This window comes from Nomascus leucogenys, chromosome 19 (genome assembly GCF_006542625.1).
Source record: "Nomascus leucogenys isolate Asia chromosome 19, Asia_NLE_v1, whole genome shotgun sequence".
Classification (NCBI taxonomy): domain Eukaryota; kingdom Metazoa; phylum Chordata; class Mammalia; order Primates; family Hylobatidae; genus Nomascus; species Nomascus leucogenys.
In genome coordinates, this window is record NC_044399.1 from 30,844,869 (window position 1) to 30,863,250 (window position 18,382).

Consider the following 18,382-nt stretch of genomic DNA (forward strand, 5'->3'; position numbering starts at 1 on the left):
CAATGTCCAGAGACATTTATTGTTGTCACATTGGGTGGATGAGGGAGTGCTATAGGTATGTAGTAGACAGAGGCCAGGAAAGCTTTTAAACATCCTCCAATGCACAAGACAGCCCTGATGTGGTTTGGCTGTGGCCCCACCCAAATCTCACATTGAGGCCAGGCGCAGTGGCTCACGCCTGTAATTCCAGCACTTTGGGAGGTTGAGGCGGGTGGATCACTTGAGTTCAAGACCTGCCTGGCTGATGTAGCAAAACCCCATCTCTACTAAAAATATAAAAATTAGCCGGGCATGGTGGTGCACACCTATAGTCCCAGCTACTCAGGAGGCTGAGGCACGAGAATCACTCGAACCCAGGAGGAGGAGGATGCAGTGAGCTGAGGTCGCGCCACTGCACTCCAGCCTGGGTGACACAGGGAGACTCCACCTCAAAAAGAAAAAAAAAAATCTCAACTTGTAGCTCCCACAATTCTGTGTTGTGCGAGGGACCCAGTGGGAGATAACTGAATCACTGGGGCAGTTTCTCCCATACTGTTATCATGGTAGTGCATAAGTCTCATGAAATCGGATGTTTTTGTAAGGGGTTTCCCCTTTCGCTTGGCTCTCATCATTCTTTCTTGTCTGCTGTCATGTAAGACATGCCTTTTGCCTTCTGCCATAATTGTGAGGCCTCCCCAGCCACGTGGAACTGTGACTCCATTACACCTCTTTCCTTTATAAATTACCCCGTCTCAGCTATGTCTTTATCAGCAGCATGAAAACAGACTAATACAAGCCCCGTCCCCCAACAATGAATTATCCAACCCCAAATGTCTATAGTGCCAGGCTGAGAAACCCTGGCCTAGAGGGAACATCCAGTGAGGTTATGCACATGAAGTATTCTAAGTCTGTCTGGCTTACTTTTTGTAACGTATCAGAAAACAAGCTGCGATTCTTTTGGAATAGCACAGTTTTACGCTATTTCCAGAAATGAAATGGATGGGATGTGAAAACCCTTGAGTACTGAGAACCTAGTTCACTGCTCCAGGTGTGAGTCATCCTGTAAATGTCAATTTCTTGTATTTAAAGCAGAGCTGAGGCTGTACAAGTGACTCAAGGCCAGAAGCTTTCCCAGGTTGTCTCAACTTAGGCTGGGAGGAAGTAATCTCGTCCCGAAGCTCTCCTTCCAGAGGGTGCAAGCAATTCAAGACTCAGAGACACCACACTGCTCACTCTGGGTGGGTGTATTGTTTCTCACCTCACCCACACACAGTGGGGCTTGGAAAGACCTCAGAAAAGTAGCTGAAACCGAGAGGGCTTGCTTATCCCAAATATCTTCCTTACCAGTGTTTAGTGGTTTGTTCCTCCCCTGCAACCTGATGTGACATTCCTTCTCCAGAGTTACAGTTTTGAGTCAACACAGTTCACTCTCTCGGATTAATACACATTAGTGTTCAGGGACGGATTTAAAGACAGATCATCTTGATGGGGTAAGTGGGAGTGTACAGGGGACCCAGGACCAGAGGTGTCAAGGGAACCTGGGCAAAGTACAGAGGCACTGGGTGTTTTAAAGAAGGAATAGTGAAAGAGAGAGAAGGCAAAGGCAAGCCAGGGAGCGTCTGCAGACTCTGGAGGTGTGCCCACATCTTTCCTGAGAAGTGGTGTGCCCAGAGGCAAACAGGTAGTAGGAGAGGCAATAAGGGCATCCAAGATTGCCGATACCAACCTGTACATCTGGCCAAGCTCTGCCTCTCCCTGAGTCACTGAAATGCAAAACCCTGGGGGTGGAAAGAGATTTGGGGGCCACCAGTCCAGCTTCTTTCTTGCCTGCCATCTCCCAGCTAGTCAGTGGCAGAGCCAGGGTGGGCACCAGAGACTGTTTGGCTCTAAAGCATGGACTCTATGGGAGCCAAAACCTCAAATGCTCCAGGGGCCAGTCAGGTGACATAAGGTTAGATGGTTGGGTGGCGGGAACTGTAAGGAACCGCAGGCTCTGCTCTAAGGCATTCATATTCAAATTTAAAAAAATATTGGGCCAGCCAAACAAAGCATATTTCTGGCCTGGGTGAGTGAATGAGGCCTTCAGGTTGTGAGTTTTTGACCACTGCCTAAATAAAGGGTCTTCCCTATTCCCCAGCAGAGATGACTGTTTGGCACAGATATCCAGAAAGAGTTCAGCTTCGGACTGTCTGCAAAGTAGTCTCAAGCAGATGGTGGTCTTTGCTCACTTTCAGAGATAGGGTGTTCCTTACTTTTCAAGACAGCCTTGGGTGGGGCCTGCCTATCCCTGGACTAGAGCCACTCACCACACCTACCATGGACCCTTCATGGAAGTGGGATGCCCAAGGTAGGAGTATATCTTTTATTTTGCAATAAGAAAAATAGAGTTTGGATTTTTTTTTTTTTTAAAGGATTGCCTCACTCTGTTCCCCAGGCTGGAGTGCAGTGGCACGATCATGGCTCACTGTAACCTCAAACTCTCAGCCTCCCCTCTAGCTGGGACTGCAGGTGCGAACTACCACGCCTGGCTATTCTTTTATTTATTTGCAGAGACGAGGTCCTCGCTATATTGCCCAGGCTGTTCCCCAACTCCTGGCCTCAAGAGAACCTCCTGCCTTAGCCTCCCAAAAGCGCTGGGATTACAGGAGTGAGCCACCGTGCCTGGCCTGGAATTTATTACAAATAAAATACAAGCTCAGTGTGGAAACACTAGATAATACAGAGGAGCAAAAGTTAGAAAAAATTTCCATATCCTCCCTACTCCCCACCCCCGACCCCCATTCAGAAAGAAGCACTGTTGACACTTCAATGCATATTCTGAACTCCAGGTCCTTTCTTTGCATACATCAAGCTCTCATCCTCTTGCCAGCTCTGTGGTCTGCAAACCCAGCGAGCAGATGCTTTGCTCAGCGCTCGTACCACGCCACGCACACACATGCTCTCTTTGTACCTGGGTTTCAACCCACAAGTCGGGCCCCTGTAAGCCCTTGGCTCCCCAAGCTTCTCGAGGGCAGGCACTGTAACCTTCTTTACTCATTCCAGGGATTCTACAGGACCAGACACACGGTAAGAGCTCAATAAAAACGTCTCTACCACCCACCACCTCCCGCCTCAGCCGCCACCGCCTGGCAGCAGAGAGGAAGCGGAACGCGCGCGACCCACGAGGGAGAGCGCCTCGCTGTCTCCAAGGTAACCGAAGTCAGTGGCAGGGAGTGCCCACGCATGCGTACACTCGCCCTTCCTTCCCGTAACCTCGAGAAAGCAGCTGGTAAAACAGCCAGAAGCCGAGGGCGCATGTGTGGTTCCACCAACACCCTAGTCGCCTCCGCCTTCTGTCAGTCCGCCCGCCCAGCGATCTCCCTTCTACAAACATCGTCCGGAAATAGTACCCATTTCTGGAAACCAGGCCTCGTTAACCAATCGTTGCTAGGGAGCGGGAAGAAGGGCTTGCCGGGACGGCCGTCTCATTGGCTGGCTTAGGGCAGTGGGCGGGGCCACGGGTCGCGGAGCGGCCAAAGAAAGGAGGCGCAAAGCGAGGCAAAGGTACAGCCTCCGGGGGAGGCGTGGCCCCGGGGGTGGCCGAGAAGGCGAGGGGGCGGAGCCCGGGACCGGGGCGGGGCGACCACGGGCCGGGAGCTCAGCGGTCGGCGGCCGGCGGCGGGAGATCGCGGGCGAGCGGAGCGCAACACTCGCTTGGTTGGGGAGATCGGCGCTTGGCCGGTAGGTGACGAGGCGGGACCCTGGGGCCCGCAGCGAGGCGCCCAGGGAGCGGCTGGGATGGATCGCCCCTCAGCCCCGGGCTGGGCTGCGGCCTGGCCCCTCGCCCCGGAGCAGTGGGGTCGGCGGCCAGGCCAGCGCAGTCCGACGTATCCCGTCCAACCCACTCGCGGCTGTCCGCGGGCGCGCCCTCGCACGCGCTGCCGGCGCCGCGCTCGCCCCGGGCCTCCAGGCCGCGCACTCCTGCCGGCCACACGCTGGCTCCGAGCGCGCGCAGGGGCCCCCTGCTTCCCCTTCACTAGCGCCCCGCGCCGCCGCCAGGCCCGCCCGCCTGTTCTGCGCCCCAGTGCCCCCAGGATGGAGCTCGCCTGGCGCGGGGCGGACGTGTCTCCTGCAGGAGTGCGCCCTGGCATCTGCCCTGGCGTGAAACCCTCCTGGCCTTTCCTGGGAAGTTCTCAGGTCACACCTCAAGGCGGGGAGCAGGAGCTAAGCCTGTCCTCAGCATGCAGCGGGGCAGTGCTGGCCGCCCGCAGCATCCTCCCTCCGCCTTCGGACCCCAGTCCTCCTCTGTAATTCTTCTGGGCTCTCCAACTCGGGACTTTATCTGTCGGTTCAGATATAACATTCCCATCTTCGAAACCCATTGTGGCCCTGGCATCTTGCAGCCACCGGGCACCAGGCAGAGAGGGGCCATTTGTACAGTTTCCCACCTGCCCGGGAGCCTCCTTAGTGCTGGCTAGCTTCAGAAAAAGTGTTTCCTTCCTAGTCGGGGTTAAAAAGTTGCTCTCGGCCCTAAAGGGTGGACTGGAGGTATGAATGAGAGAGAGGATAAGTGGTGAAAAGGTACATACATCAGCAGAGTAAATGGTAAAACTACTTTTGATCACTGGAGACAATGAACACCAATGACTTAATTAAGGACTTTAAAAGCACGTGAAATTAAATGATTAGAGTGAGGTCATGATATAAAATAGGAGTCTGGAGTTTATTCCAAGAAAAATGTTGAAAACCCCTTGACTAGAAACATGGTCTTTCTGAAAGATTAGAAGGAGACAGTATCTTAACATTAGTGAAGTGTTTTTTACTTAGTGTCTTCATACCTGTGAGCTCCGTTTTCCTTCAGATGGCTGTGTGGTAAGACAGATTGTAGTGTCTTGTTTTATAAGCGAGGCACCTGAGGCAGGTGTGTATGAGGGAGTGGGGGTGGTATATATCTTGCCTGACGCCTCATAGCTGGGACTAAGGATGGGTCTTCCCCAGAATCCTAGATCAGGACCACATTATAGAACTAAGATGCAGAAAGGAGGGAGAAGGTTTTGGTGTGGCTTTTATGCTCTTAATGTGAGAGGACACTTAAAAAGTGCTTGCCTTACTTTGGTTGTGTTTGGATTTACTCTTGGTGTTTTTTAAGTAATATCAATCAGTTCCTTTGGAGCGATGCCAGACCTCTGAATTTTACAGACACCTTTTGGACATCCTTATTTATTTTGAAGGGTGTGGAGAACTTCTCAGAAGATCTCAAAATAAAAGTAATCGTCTCTGACTCTAATTTTAGAGATAAGTACCCAGGTATATGTACCAGCTCTGTTTGAAATCAGACAGCAAGACGCTGCCAAGCTTCAGGCCATCTTCTTAGTGTTTTCTGATTATAAGAAGCAGTTCTGAAGGGGGTTTTTTGTCATTGGTATTGTCTGTTAAGAGTTTGTGGGAGCGGCACCACAGAGACCCTGCCAAATCAGTCTCCCTCTATTAAACAAAAATGTCTGGTTGGGCCGTTTCGCCTCAACAGATGAAGGTTTGGTTCCTCATTTTGGTTCTCCTGTTGAACACTGACTCCTTTGTGATCTGCCTGGAATATGTGTATATCATTTACTGCTGAGAAGATGGCTTGCGCTGATTGGTTGTCCAGCCCTCGGCAACTGTTGTGATTTTTTTTTTTTTTTTTTTTTTTTTGGTGATTGATAACAGTTCATCCCTGGCTAGGGTCTGGTGAGAGATCTGCGGAGATGTGAAAGAGATGAAAGCTTTATCCAGGGTTGTTTTCTTCGTTGTTGGCACCCTCTGAACAGTGTTGTATCGCTTTGGCCTGTGAAGGCACTTTTAACTTCCTATTTTTTTTCCTGTCTCAATGGACAGCACATGGGCTTTCCTAACAAGCCTGCCTGTCTCGATGAAGAGCTGACAGATTCATATTGGTTGGTTTGACAGATGTTCTTTCTGGGGGAAAGTTCAGAAATCTTAAAAGCAAAGTCAGTCCTAAGTAAAAAGTCTAAGTCAGCCCGATACGCATAAAGGCAGCGTATTTCTACTGATGGTTTCCATCATCTCAAGGTTGTTTTTTTTTTTTTCCTGGCAAAAGGTTAAAATGCAACTAAAATTCTGCTTTCATGATTAATAAGTCACTACCGCAGTTATGTCTGATGCTTCCTGTTTGCCCCATTTTAGTATTTCAGTTAAACTGGAAACATCTGAGCATTATGGGCACTATTGATGGCACCGGTGTGAAATTGGTGGGCCGGGGACAATTCCTTGTCAGTGGATTTAGGGAGCTCTAAGGATGTCAGCTCCTCTGGTCTCCACACACCAGGATTCCCTAGTAAAGGAACAGAATGGGGCTGAGCATCTGCAAGAGCTGGGTGGGCATTCAAAGTGATGCATGTGTGAAGGTTTTGCATTTACCCGGTGATGCCGGCTAAAATGCTGACAGTAGTAGCCCAGAAAGGGAAGGCCAGATGTAGGGCAAATTGTAGGGGAGCATTTCTGTTGAGCTGAGCAGGACATTGAAGTATGAGATTTTTTGTTCTGGGCTTATGACTGCCTGAATGACAACGCAGAAAAAGTCATTTTTCTTCAGTGGCCGGTGTGCTCTTTGTGTTCTAGTTTAAAGGAGCCTCTTCCCTTCTTGCTTTTCTACATCTCTTAATCCCTCAGCTCCCTGATAGAAATCCCTTGAATTTATGTGGCATCAAGAGTAATTTTATAGCCAATCTTTGTATTTACACAATACTCATGTGAAGAAGGGCAGGGACAAAGATCAGAAAAGTGAAGCCTCATAAGGAGAAATAGACAGGATTGCTCAGAATCTAAACCCCCTTTTCTTGATATCTAGGTCACTGCTTTTTCTACTAACTTGCTCATGAAACGATAAGGATTTTCTTCCCCCAAACATGTCAATTTTGAATATAACGAAACCAGGGTAGCAGCTTTATTTATTTATTATACCAATCAATTATTAATTGATATTGTTAATAAAAGGCAAAAAGATGAATAGCCTGCTGCCTGGACAGGTGTGCTTGTGCCCATTTTCCAGATGTAGAAACAAAGGCAGAGAGCCTGTGATTTGTCCAGAGCAACAGAACAAGTCCTTGGTGTCTCCGTGTCACATGTGGTGGCTGAGGCTGTCAGGTCAGAGAGACCTGGGTCAGGTCGAAGTCTGCCACTGCCTGCCTGTGTGCCCGCAAGCAAATCACTTCACTTCTCTAATCATCAGGTGTCTCATCTGTGAATGGGATCAGAAATACTTCATGGGGCTGTTTTGAGTAGAAAATGAGAGGAGATATGTAAAGTGCTGAGCCCAGTGCCCAGCACAGAACATAGCGGCTGTAACTGTTGTTGTTGTTGTTATTGGTGGTGGTGGTGGTAGTAATAGTAGTAGTAGCAGTAGTAATAGTAGCAGTAGTAGTTGCCGATTACTGCATTGTGACTAAACCTGTTCTCTGTAAGATAATGTCAAGAAGGGTCAGACTGCCTGACAGCCAGAGTCATTTTCTCAGTAGGACCTTTAGGGGGACAGTTCTTCAGTCTAAAAGCTTCAGCTGTCGGGTTCTCCCTGTCTTACACTATATACTGCCCTCACCACACTCCAAATGAGGCTACAAAGGTCCAGGCTCTGCCCAGCTGACAGTCCTAACTCTGAGCTGGAGACACAGCTAGGCCTGTCTAGGGGCTTCCTGCGTCCCACATGTGATCAAGTAGGTTCCTGCATTAACCCTGGAGGTAAGGAAAGGGAAAATACTGTATGGCATGTAGGTCAGCAAGAACTTGTTCTTTGGGGGAATAGGAGGGAACATTTGGTTCTGTGGGATGAGGTTCCCACTACCACATGGCATCACCAGCTCACCACCCTTTCCCTCTCATAAAGATGTCTTTCTCAGCTTCTCTCTGGGACTATGTCTGGGGGTCCAGGATCTGCAGTCAAGGACTTGCAGATTTCCCTTTAAATCTCACAAGAAGCCTGGAATGGTGATGTGTGTTTCTTTAGTCCCAGCTACTTGAGAGGCTGAGGCGGGAGGATCACTTGAGCCCAGGAGGTCAAGTAGCTATGGGCAACATAGCGAGACCCCATCTCTTGAAAGAAAAACATTTGTTTTAATCTCACAAGGGAAAAAAAAAGTTTCATATTATATTTTAAAGTATTTTTTCCCCTTAATACAAAACAAAAATATAGGCTCTCACCAGGCTGCCGTTCCCTTTAAATAACATTTTGTTTTCTCTTGGGGAAGCTGACTTGATGGCCAAAGAGTCATTTCTAAAGTGAAGCTAGTTTTTAGAAAAAATAGATCACCGGATGTCAAGCCTCATGTGGAGCTCAGTTCAGATGAAAATGAAACCAGCAGGCCTGGCGTGGCAGCTCTGCACTTGACTTCAGGCTGGAGGTGAGAGGCAGAGTGTGCCTGGACCTTGCTCCATAACTGGTTGGCCCCACAGAGTGCATTTGATAGGTGTCTTAGTCATTTTCCAAGCAGCTTTGCTTAGGTGAGCAGAGCGAGCAGAGCACTTTCTCTGGAAGGTGAGTCACCCATGCAGGGGTGTAGGTGACAGGCGATTTATTCCCCAGCACAGTTGCAGAGAAAGTCCTGAGCAGACATTCGTGAGGAGCCCTCTGCCACCAATCAGCCTCATCCCAGCCCCAGGGCTATGGAGGCAGGGGGCAGGAGGCAAACAGGAGGCTTCTGGGGCCTGTGGGCTGACAGCGGAGGGGGGATCGTGGACGGGGCACAGAGCCCAGATCAGCAGTGTCACTGACTCCTGAGTCCAGCCACCCTGAGGGTGGAAAATGGCCTGCTTCCAGTGACAGTCAGCAAAGAAGCAGGAGGGGAGCTTTGGCCCTGGGGAGCTGGGAAATCCCTTGGCAGAGAGCAGAGAGACAAGCCCTATTTTGGTGTGAAAAACCTTTTAGGAACGCTTTTCCACCTGCCTCCTTTTCAGCCACCTGAGTTGGAGGCTCTGCAGAGCTCCAGCGATTGTAAAGGCTAGATTAAACCCTGGATTTCAAAAAGCTTTAGGAATCCCAAGCCTGCCACCACCTGAGTTGTCTACACTTCTAGGACCAGGATTTGTACCCAGAAAGAAGCAGCAGGGGGACTCCTGAGTCATCCCTCTCTCCCAGTTTCTGGTTACTACAGCTTCTCCTGACCCTCTTTCTGCTAAAGCCACTATCAGGTGTCCATTAAGACAGAGATTTTCTTCAGACACTGTTCTGGACTAGTGCAGTTGGTGTTGAACTTGACCGCTTATGGTCAGGGACATCTATGAGCAATGTCCAGGACCATCTACAAGGAGGGCTTGGCTTTAATGAAGCTGCAGCCGAGGAACGGTTATTCTCTTGCAAATAATCTTGTTCCCTGTCTCTGGCAGACTACCAGCCCAGCCCCTGTACCCATACCCCATCAATCTGGACCAACCAGCAGTCACCTCCTGCTGGCATGGCTAAATAACTTTAACCTCACTGTCCAGAAAGAGCTGTTAGGATTATAGCCTGGACATGATCATTCACATTTTTTGCAGTGAGAAAATGCAGAAGAGAAAATGGTGGCCCAAGAAAGCCAAGTGGGTTGCCCAAGGCCACACAGCTAGTTAATGGCAGAGCCTGAACATAAAACCCAGACTCTTCACTGTACTCTGCTGCCAGGGAACGAAGGAACTAATCCTGAAACAGGATTTTTTTTTTTTAAACTAGCTCCTCCTTTTATTCCCCTACCCCAACCCTATCACTCTCAGCCTTTCTGCAAGCTCTGCCAGGCCTAGGAAGGGTGGAGCCACAGCAGCTGCTGCCCTGGGTCTAAGAAAAAGTAAACAGAAAGCTATTTGTTGGACGCTGTCTTATACCATGAGGTTCATGTAATCAAAAGGAGGTCAAGGTTGATAAGAAAATACAATTACCAGGAAGTCTCAAAGGTTGCCCACACCTTTAGGGCACTTTCCTACCTAGCCAAGCAGTATCTCACCTAGAGTGGGTATTTAGTAACTTTCAATGATTGATTACAGGGGTCCAAACCCACAGTGCACAAAGCTCTTCTGCATCTTTCTTCTGTGCAGGAGGTGCATGCATACTCTGCGTGTTATCCTAGCTGATCTGCCTGGCTCCTCTCAGTGACAGGCTCTTCCTTGTGGGTGAAGCATGATGTCATGATGTCATATCTGGATGGTGGCCCCTGAAAGTGCAAAGAATTATTATAGCCAAAAATCTACCACCCACCTTCTACTGACATTAAAATTTCCTTTTACTGGGCCAGAACTAAAAGGTAGGTGTTTCTGGTCCATACTAGGAATAGCCAGGAGGGTTGGGAGGAAAAGGAGGCATAGCCAGCCTCCAATGAGGATGTGGTTGCCAATTAAGATTATAAATGGAGGCCAGGCCCGGTGGCTCATGCCTGTAATCCCAGTGCTTTGGGAGGCTGAGGCGGGCGGATCACAAGGTCAAGAGATTGAGACCATCCTGGCCAACAGGTGAAACCCCGACTTTACTAAAAATACAAAAAAATTAGCTGGGCATAGTGGCACATGCCTGTAATCCCAGCTACTCGGGAGGCTGGGGTAGGAGAATCACTTGAACTTGGGAGGTGGAGGTTGCAGTGAGCCAAGATCCACCATTGCACTCCAGCCTGGGTGACAAGAGTAAAACTCCGTCTCAAAAAAAAAAAAAGATTACAAATGGACTCCTTTGGCCAAGGGAGTTGACTGGACCCACCAGACTCCTTGAGTCCTGCCCAGCGGTCTCCACTGGCAGATGCTGTGCCTGGAGAGGCAGGAATAACTTTGTATAGATCAATGTGAAGGACAGAGTTCAGCACCACCTCCCTCTAGCATGTATTAGGTACATGCAAATATATGCAAATCTGAGCCCAGATGGGTGTTCTCCAGTTCAGAAGGGTTATCTTCTCAAGCAATTAGAAGTAATTGGGTCTCTAGGTCAGCATTTAGGAAAGAGGATGGCAGGAGTGGCTCCACAGCCATCTTTCAGGACACCTGCTTGCTGGGATGCAGTTAGAATACAGCCACCAAGCTGTGCCTCCCTCCCTTCCAGCCTGCCAGGTGATTGGACAGTGTGGACATGTGTCCCTGTCCAGCCAGGCTCTCAGAGCCTGTGGCACTCATTTATTCCTCAGAAGTGTGTCTGTCCTTTCACTCAGGAACACTGGCCAAGTGTGTCAAATGGGCCATATCTGCTGGGTGCTAGAAAACCAAACACAACTGAGGCACCGCCCTGGAGGACCTCACCACAACGGGGGTAAGCTGGGCACGAAGACCGACACCTCACAGGTGAACCCCGGTGCTGGTCGGGAGCCATGACTATAGGAGCTGGAGGGAGCGAGGAGGCCACCATGCGCAGCCCAGTGGCCCTCCTTTTCCAGCCTGAGCCAGCACTGTCAGGCGTAGAGCGTCTCGGAGGATTCTGCAGGTGCCTGGGTGGGAACACCTTGGTATTTCTCTCACCGTGGGGTCTTGTACCACTTGTCAGCTTGGAGTGGGAGCTTGGTAACAATTGGGCAACTTCAGCTCTCTGGGGGAAAGAAGTGCATTTTCAGAAGCGTAGGGACAGTCAGGAGAAATGTGCTCAAATGTTGCTTGGGCACAGTGGCTCATGCCTGTAATCCCAGTGACTTGGGAGGCTAAGGCAGGAGGATTGCCTTTTAGGCCAAGAGCTGGAGACCAGCCTGGACAACATAGTGAGATCCACCTCCAAAAAAAAATTTTTTAAAACTGGCTGGGCATTGCCAGGCGCAGTGGCTCACACCTGTAATCCCAGCACTTCGGGAGGCCAAGACAGGCAGACCACTTGAGGCCAGGAGGTCAAGACTAGCCTGGCCAACATGGTGAAACCCGTCTCTACTAAAAATAAAAAAATTAGCCAGGTGTGTTGGTGGGCACTTGTAATCCCAGCTACTCGGGAGGCTGAGGCACAAGAATCACTTGAACGTGGGAGGCAGAGGTTGCGATGAGCCACGATCGTACCACTGCACTCCAGCCTGGGCGACAGAGCAAAACTCCGTCAAAAAAAAAAAAAAATTAGCTGGTCATGGTGGTGCGTACCTGTAGTCCTAGCTACTTCAGAGGCTGAGGTGGGATGATCACGTGAGCTCAGGAGTTCGAGGCTGTAGTGAGCTGTGGTTGTACCACTGCATTCCAGCCTGGGTGACAGAACAAGTCCTCTTCTCAAAAAAGAAAATATAGTTCAAAGTAGAATCAGACAGTGAGTAGCCAGCTAATAAACACATAACTGACCACCTCCCACCCCTCCAAGTGGGAATTGGGAGGGCAGTGACCACTCTGGCACATCCCATAGGCTTGGTGCCACTGGAGAGTTGTAGGCAGGTGGATCAAGGCAGTGCTTCTAGGTAACTGGGTTCAGCATTCCAAGAAGGCCTTTCGAGGGTTTCAACAGAGAAGGCTGTTCGTCATCCTCATATTCTCGCTGGCCAGCACGGTGCCTGAAACATGGTAGCCACTGGTTAAGTATTTGCTGTTGAGTGAAAGTACAAGACTTGAATCCAAACTCCTCCTGTTAAGCCCTGCTGGCCTCGGGGAGGACGAGAGAGCCGTGGGCTGTTTCATTATTTGCCCTCTTTTACCAAAGAATAGTGTGAGATCCTCTGAGAATATTCCTTGTCATGCCCCATGTCCCAAGCCCTTTTTTCCCTTCCCAGGGGAGGACAAGAATATGACCCCTCATTATAAAGGGACGCCTCTGCCACTCATGTCCTCAAGCTGGTTACTTGGGCCAGCTTGTCAAAGAGCATGTGGGGCAGCATCTGAAATGAGGCCAGGGTCAAGGTTGCCCCGCCACAGGGCGGAGCTGGACCTGTGCCTCCTTCCACGCGTTGGAAGCCTTCTGTGGAAAGCTGAGTTCTTTGGGTTTCTTGTTTATTCTGAAGTTCCTCAAACTAGTTCCTCAATTTCAGAACCAGTCACCAGTGACTACAATGAACTTGAATTCTCCTATACAGGGAGCCTGAGCCTGTCTTTCTTCATCTTTTCTGAACACAGGTAGACGCTGCTTGAAGCCACTCCCACCTCTGAAAACCAGATTTCTAAACCCAGAAAGGAGCGGCGGGTGGTTGTATTTCAGTGAGATTGACCATAGCCTAGGGAACTTCTTGCTCAGAATCCACCCCAAAAGGTTAAATAAGGAGAGTTGTTTTTCACAACCAAAATGCTGCTTGTAACGATGATCTCAAAGCTTGGCAAGATCACAAAGTATGTTTTGAGTCATCAAAGAAACTGGCTGTGTTTCCCATGATTTTAGTGTCAAGGGCAATTATGGCCATCTAATCTTTGGAAATTGGTCATGTTAAGTGGCATACAAGGCAGCCCCCACTTAATCAGAATATTCAGTTACACAAAATACCCTGTTGCAGATTTCAATGACACTTGAAAATTTTTTAATTTTTTTTTATTTTTTATTTTTTTTAATTTTTGGAGACAGAGTCTCACTCTGTTGCCCAGGTTGGTTTGGAGTGCAGTGGCACGATCTCGGCTCACTGCAACTCCACCTCCCGGGTTCAAGTGATTCTTGTGCCTCAGCCTCCCGAGTAGCTGGGATTACAGGCGCCCACCACCACACCCAGCTAATTTTTGTATTTTTAGTGGAGGCAGCATTTTGCCATGTTGGCCAGGCTGGTCTCAATCTCACAACCTCAGGCAGTCCGCCCGCCTGGGCCTCCCAAAGTGCTAGGATTACAGGTGTGAGCCACCACTCCCAGCCTGAAAAATTTTTTATACAATATACATTAAACCTTCCTTGTTGCTTATTGTATAAAATTAAGTACATGTGTGACAGGTTTTAATCTCAGTACTACCTTGCCCCACATGTTCTCCTGCATATTGGGTCTCTGTGGATCCATGATGCCCCCTGTGGCATCTTTTCTATTTGCTGTTGGCTCTCCTTTGCAAAGGATTTGAAGGTTGAATTGAAAATACCACTGTAATACTTCTCTTTTAAAGCTTATAAAATGCCCTGTATCAGGGCCTGGGGGCAAAAGTACTGATGAAATTTATGAAGATAGCAAATGATGCTCGAGTCTTTGTTATAAAAAGAATGGTAAATAGGCTCAAGAAGCCTGGAGCCAGGCTTTGTAAAGTGAATGGCAAATTTGCATTTGTCATAGAATTTCTCCTTGGAATGGGCCCAGCTATGCCAGGCCTGGGTGGGCTGAGGAACACAGGCCCACCACAAGTCCAGCTTGGAGTCTTTCTTCCCTGTTGTCATTTTAAAGTTGCTTTTTCCAGAACATAGGCTGGCTGTAGTTCATGCTTCCTAATTAAGGTGCTTCCTCCCAGGCCAGTCCCTAGATTTCTAACTAACCTTTGACTTGTGACAGCTTCTGCATCTCGGTCCCAATTTTTAAAGCTTAGATCATTTGGAAGTAGAAAGAGTGTCATGGTTAAGAGTATGGGCTTTGACATAAAAGTCCCTTGTGCAAATCCTGCCGCTGCCACTTCACTGCTGCGTGGCCTTGGGCAAATTACTTGGCCTACTGAGGCCCAGTTTCTTCCTCCTTGTAGAGGGATAACATTAGTGCCTTGCTCACAGAGTTGTAAGGATTCAAGAAAAAAAATGCATGCATTACCTAATACATGGCAGATAATAATAGCTGCCATTATTATTCATTTGTATGATTACCAACAACCAGCGTGTAGTTATGTGTATACAAATAGCAGATTGTTTTAACAGCCAAAGATGACCACAGGACAACTAATTTCAGCTTTAGCTGCCAAGGAATTGTGGGTCCCAGTTCGTCACGCAGAGCTGAGGCACTGCCAGTGGACACAGAAGCCAGATGGGGTGTACAGAATGCTCTTCAAAGAACATCTTCGTGGGTTCTTGCTGACCACTCTGTCCCTCTGCTCTCAGGATTCTCCTCCTCCTGCTTTGACCACATCTGTTCCAGACTTTCTGTCTGATGCTAGGGCTGCTGGCTAGAAGCTGTGGGGGAGGCTTCAGCGCCTTATAGCAGCAACTTTCAAGCAACTTAACACTTATAGACCATGACTCACGTCTGTAATCCCAGCACTTTGGGAGGCTGAGGTGGGCAGATCACTTGAGGCCAGGAGTTCGAGATCAGCCTGGCCAAGATGGCAAAACTCCGTTTCTACAAAAAAATAAATAAATAAAATTAGCCGTGCGTGGTGGTGCATGCCGGTAATCCCAGCCACTTGGGTGGCTGAGGCACAAGAATCGCTTGAATCCGGGAGGCGGAGGTTGCAGTGAGCCAAGATCATGCCACTGCACTCCAGCCTGGGTGACAGTGAGACTCTGTCTCACAAAAAAAAAAAAAAAAACGGCCGGGCGCAGTGGCTCACGCCTGTAATCCCAGCACTTTGGGAGGCCAAGGCGGGTGGATCACGAGGTCAGGAGATCGAGACCATCCTGGCTAACATGGTGAAACCCCGTCTCTACTAAAAATACAAAAAATTAGCTGAGCGTGGTGGCGGGTGCCTGTAGTCCCAGCTACTCGGGAGGCTGAGGCAGAAGAATGGTGTGAACCCGGGAGGCAGAGCTTGCAGTGAGCCGAGATTGTGTCACTGCACTCTAGCCTGGGTGACAGAGCAAGACTCCGTCTCAAAAAATAAAAAATAAATAAAACCAAAAAAAATCTTACACTTCCAGTCATACAAAGGTCTGACTGCTCATCTTGTAGCGGCCTCCATCTCACTGGAGGTTCCACTGATGTTTCCAGAGTGCCCACTGCATGCCAGGCACGGTGCTATGTAATTTAAACTTTGTTCCTTGCATTGAGTCACCCTGTAAAATTCTATCATGTAGGTTTGAGGATCCCTATATTACAGATAAGACTCCTGAGTCCCAGATTATGTGACCTGCCCATGGTCATACACCAGAGTATTGAGAAACTCAGATTCAAACTCAGATCTGACTCCAAGGCTATCCTGTCATGTAGCTGAATGGCCATTCCTCAGGATTAGTAAATCATATGTTGGAATAAATTACCTCTGAGGGTCTTTCTGATCCTAAGATCATTTTGATTCCTTTATGATTTATTTATCCATCTACCGATTTTTCTCCCCATCTAGACTGTAAGCATGTTGAAAGCAAGGATAGCATCTTCACAGCAAATAAATAATGTTTGGAAGCCACCTATCTGATGCTGCCTACTTCTCTGACACATAGAAACAGGAGAAAAGAGATACCCATTAACAAAAGAGTCATCCAGAAATTCCAACCCCAGGAGCTTACCACCTAGAATTCCTTCTACAAGTACACATAAATGTGAATAAGGGAAGGGTTTTTTTCCATTATTACTTATAAGTGAAAAATTGGAAACAAAGTTTCCAGGTGGGAAAATGATGGTACCTCTGTACTTTGCAATCTTATGAAGCCTTAAAAAGAATGAATTACAGGTCAGCCGTGGTAGCTCACACCTGTAATCCCAGTACTTTGGGAGGCCGAGGCAGGTGGATTGCTTGAGGTCAGGAGTTCAAGACCAGCCTGACCAACATGGTGAAACCCCGTCTCTACTAAAAATACAAAAATTAGCCAGACGTGGTGGCTGGCGCCTGTAATCCCAGCTACTCGGAAGGCTGAGGCAGGAGGATCACTTGAACTCAGGAGATGGAGGTTGCAGTGAGCCGAGAATGGGCTGCTGCACTCCAGCCCAGGGGACAGAGCGAGACTCCGTCTCAAAAAAAAAAAAAAAAAAAAAAAGAAAAGAAATAAATCTAAATGTGCTGAGATGGAATAGTATTCATAATATCTTGTTAAGTGAAAGATGCAATTTGTATGACATTACATGTGTATAATCCATGTTTCTTTTAAAAATAGTCCCAAACTAGGCCAGGCACGGTGGCTCACGCCTGTAATCCCAGCATTTTGGGAGGCCAAGGCGGCTGGATCACGAGTTCAGGAGATCGAGACCATCCTAGCTAACACGGTGAAACCCCGTCTCTACTAAAAATACAAAAAAAAAAAAAGTCCCAAACTATGTGTTTATATATGTATAGTAATTGGAACTAGAAGGATTTACATGAAACTTAAGTGTTTTTTATGTTGCAGAGAGGACAGGATGGTGCCAGGATTTTTTTTCTATATACAATTTTGTTTCGTTTACATTTTTATAATGAACAATTATTTTGGTATTGGAAAAAAATTTTTGAGACGGAGTCTCACTCCGTTGCCCAAGCTGGGGTGCAGCGGTGCAATCTCGGCTCACTACAACCTCTACCTCCTGGGCTCAAGTGATTCTCCTGATTCAGCCTCCAAAGTAGCTGGGATTACAAGTGTCTACCACCACACCCAGCTAATTTTTGTACTTTTAGTAGAGACAAGATTTCCCCATGTTGGCCAGGCTGGTCTTGAACTCCTGACCTCAAGTGATCCACCCACCTTGGCCTCCCAGGGTGATGGGATTACAGGCATGAGCCACTGCATCTGGCCTGAAAAAAAATTTTTAAGCAAGGTTAAAGATCATATATAAGAAAGGTAGGAGAGGCTAGCTAGGAAAACTGTCCTCCCTTGGGTTTCCCAGACTAGGACTAACCCTGCGATTCCCACCCCTTTGCGCAAGCAGTGGAGGAAGGGCTGGTTTTTTTCTCCCTGGTCCACTTCTGCTGTTTTTCACTCTGGGGGGCCACTCATGCCCAGGGGCATCTGGTCCATCCAGCACTAGCACGGGTCTGTAACCACACATGCATTTGCCATTCGATAAATCAAAGCAGGAAACAGTCCCCATCTTCTGAGCACCTTCCTATGTCTTGAGTCACAACTGATAAAACTCTCAGTCCCCAGCAGAGAACAAGGGAGGGAATGAAATGAAAACCAAAACCAGGAAGGACAAGCTTGCCCATCTCCAGCCTTCTGTTTTAGCGGCCCAGCTGCCAGAACTCAGCGAGCAGAACAGAAGAGCCACAGACTTTCTGGTGAAGTTTCCTGCCTGCACATGGGTTGGTGCTTGCATGTGTGTGCATGTGCGCGCACAGGGTTGGAGAAACCAGCTCATCACATATTTATAAAGCCCCAATCTCAAGTGTGGACCTAATGCCTCCTAAATCCTCATCCCATGCCAAGAGATTCTTTTTTAGTTGTTTTCATGATTAAAAAGTAATACTTGGCCGGGCACAGTGGCTCATGCCTGTAATCCCAGCACTTTGGGAGGCTGAAGCAGGTGAATCTTGTGAGCTTAAGAGCTCAAAACCAGCCTGGGCACCATGGCAAAACCCTGTCTCTACCAAAAATACAAAAAATTAGCCAAGCGTGGTGGCACGCACCTGTCCCAGCTACTCGGGAGACTGAAATGGGAGGAGCACTTAAGCCTGGGAGGCAGAGGTTACAGTGAGGTGAGATCGTGTCACTGCACTCCAGCCAGGGTGACAGAGTGAGATTGCATCTCAAAAAAAAAAAAAAAAAAAAATGAGAACTGAGAAAACTAATACGTGCTCACTGAAAAAGTGG

At 48.4% G+C, this 18,382-nt stretch overlaps 1 protein-coding gene across 2 annotated transcripts in view; it reads left to right on the top strand.

The window, feature by feature from the left end:
* Positions 1-3,513: 3,513 nt before the first annotated feature.
* The window catches only part of MAP3K14 (mitogen-activated protein kinase kinase kinase 14), a 52,464-nt gene continuing 37,595 nt past the window's right edge, over positions 3,514-18,382 (top strand). For both annotated transcript variants that reach the window (XM_030799541.1, XM_003270715.4), the window contains exon 1: positions 3,514-3,699. The gene's annotated coding sequence lies outside the window, so the exon portion shown is untranslated. The remainder of the gene's footprint in view (positions 3,700-18,382) is intronic.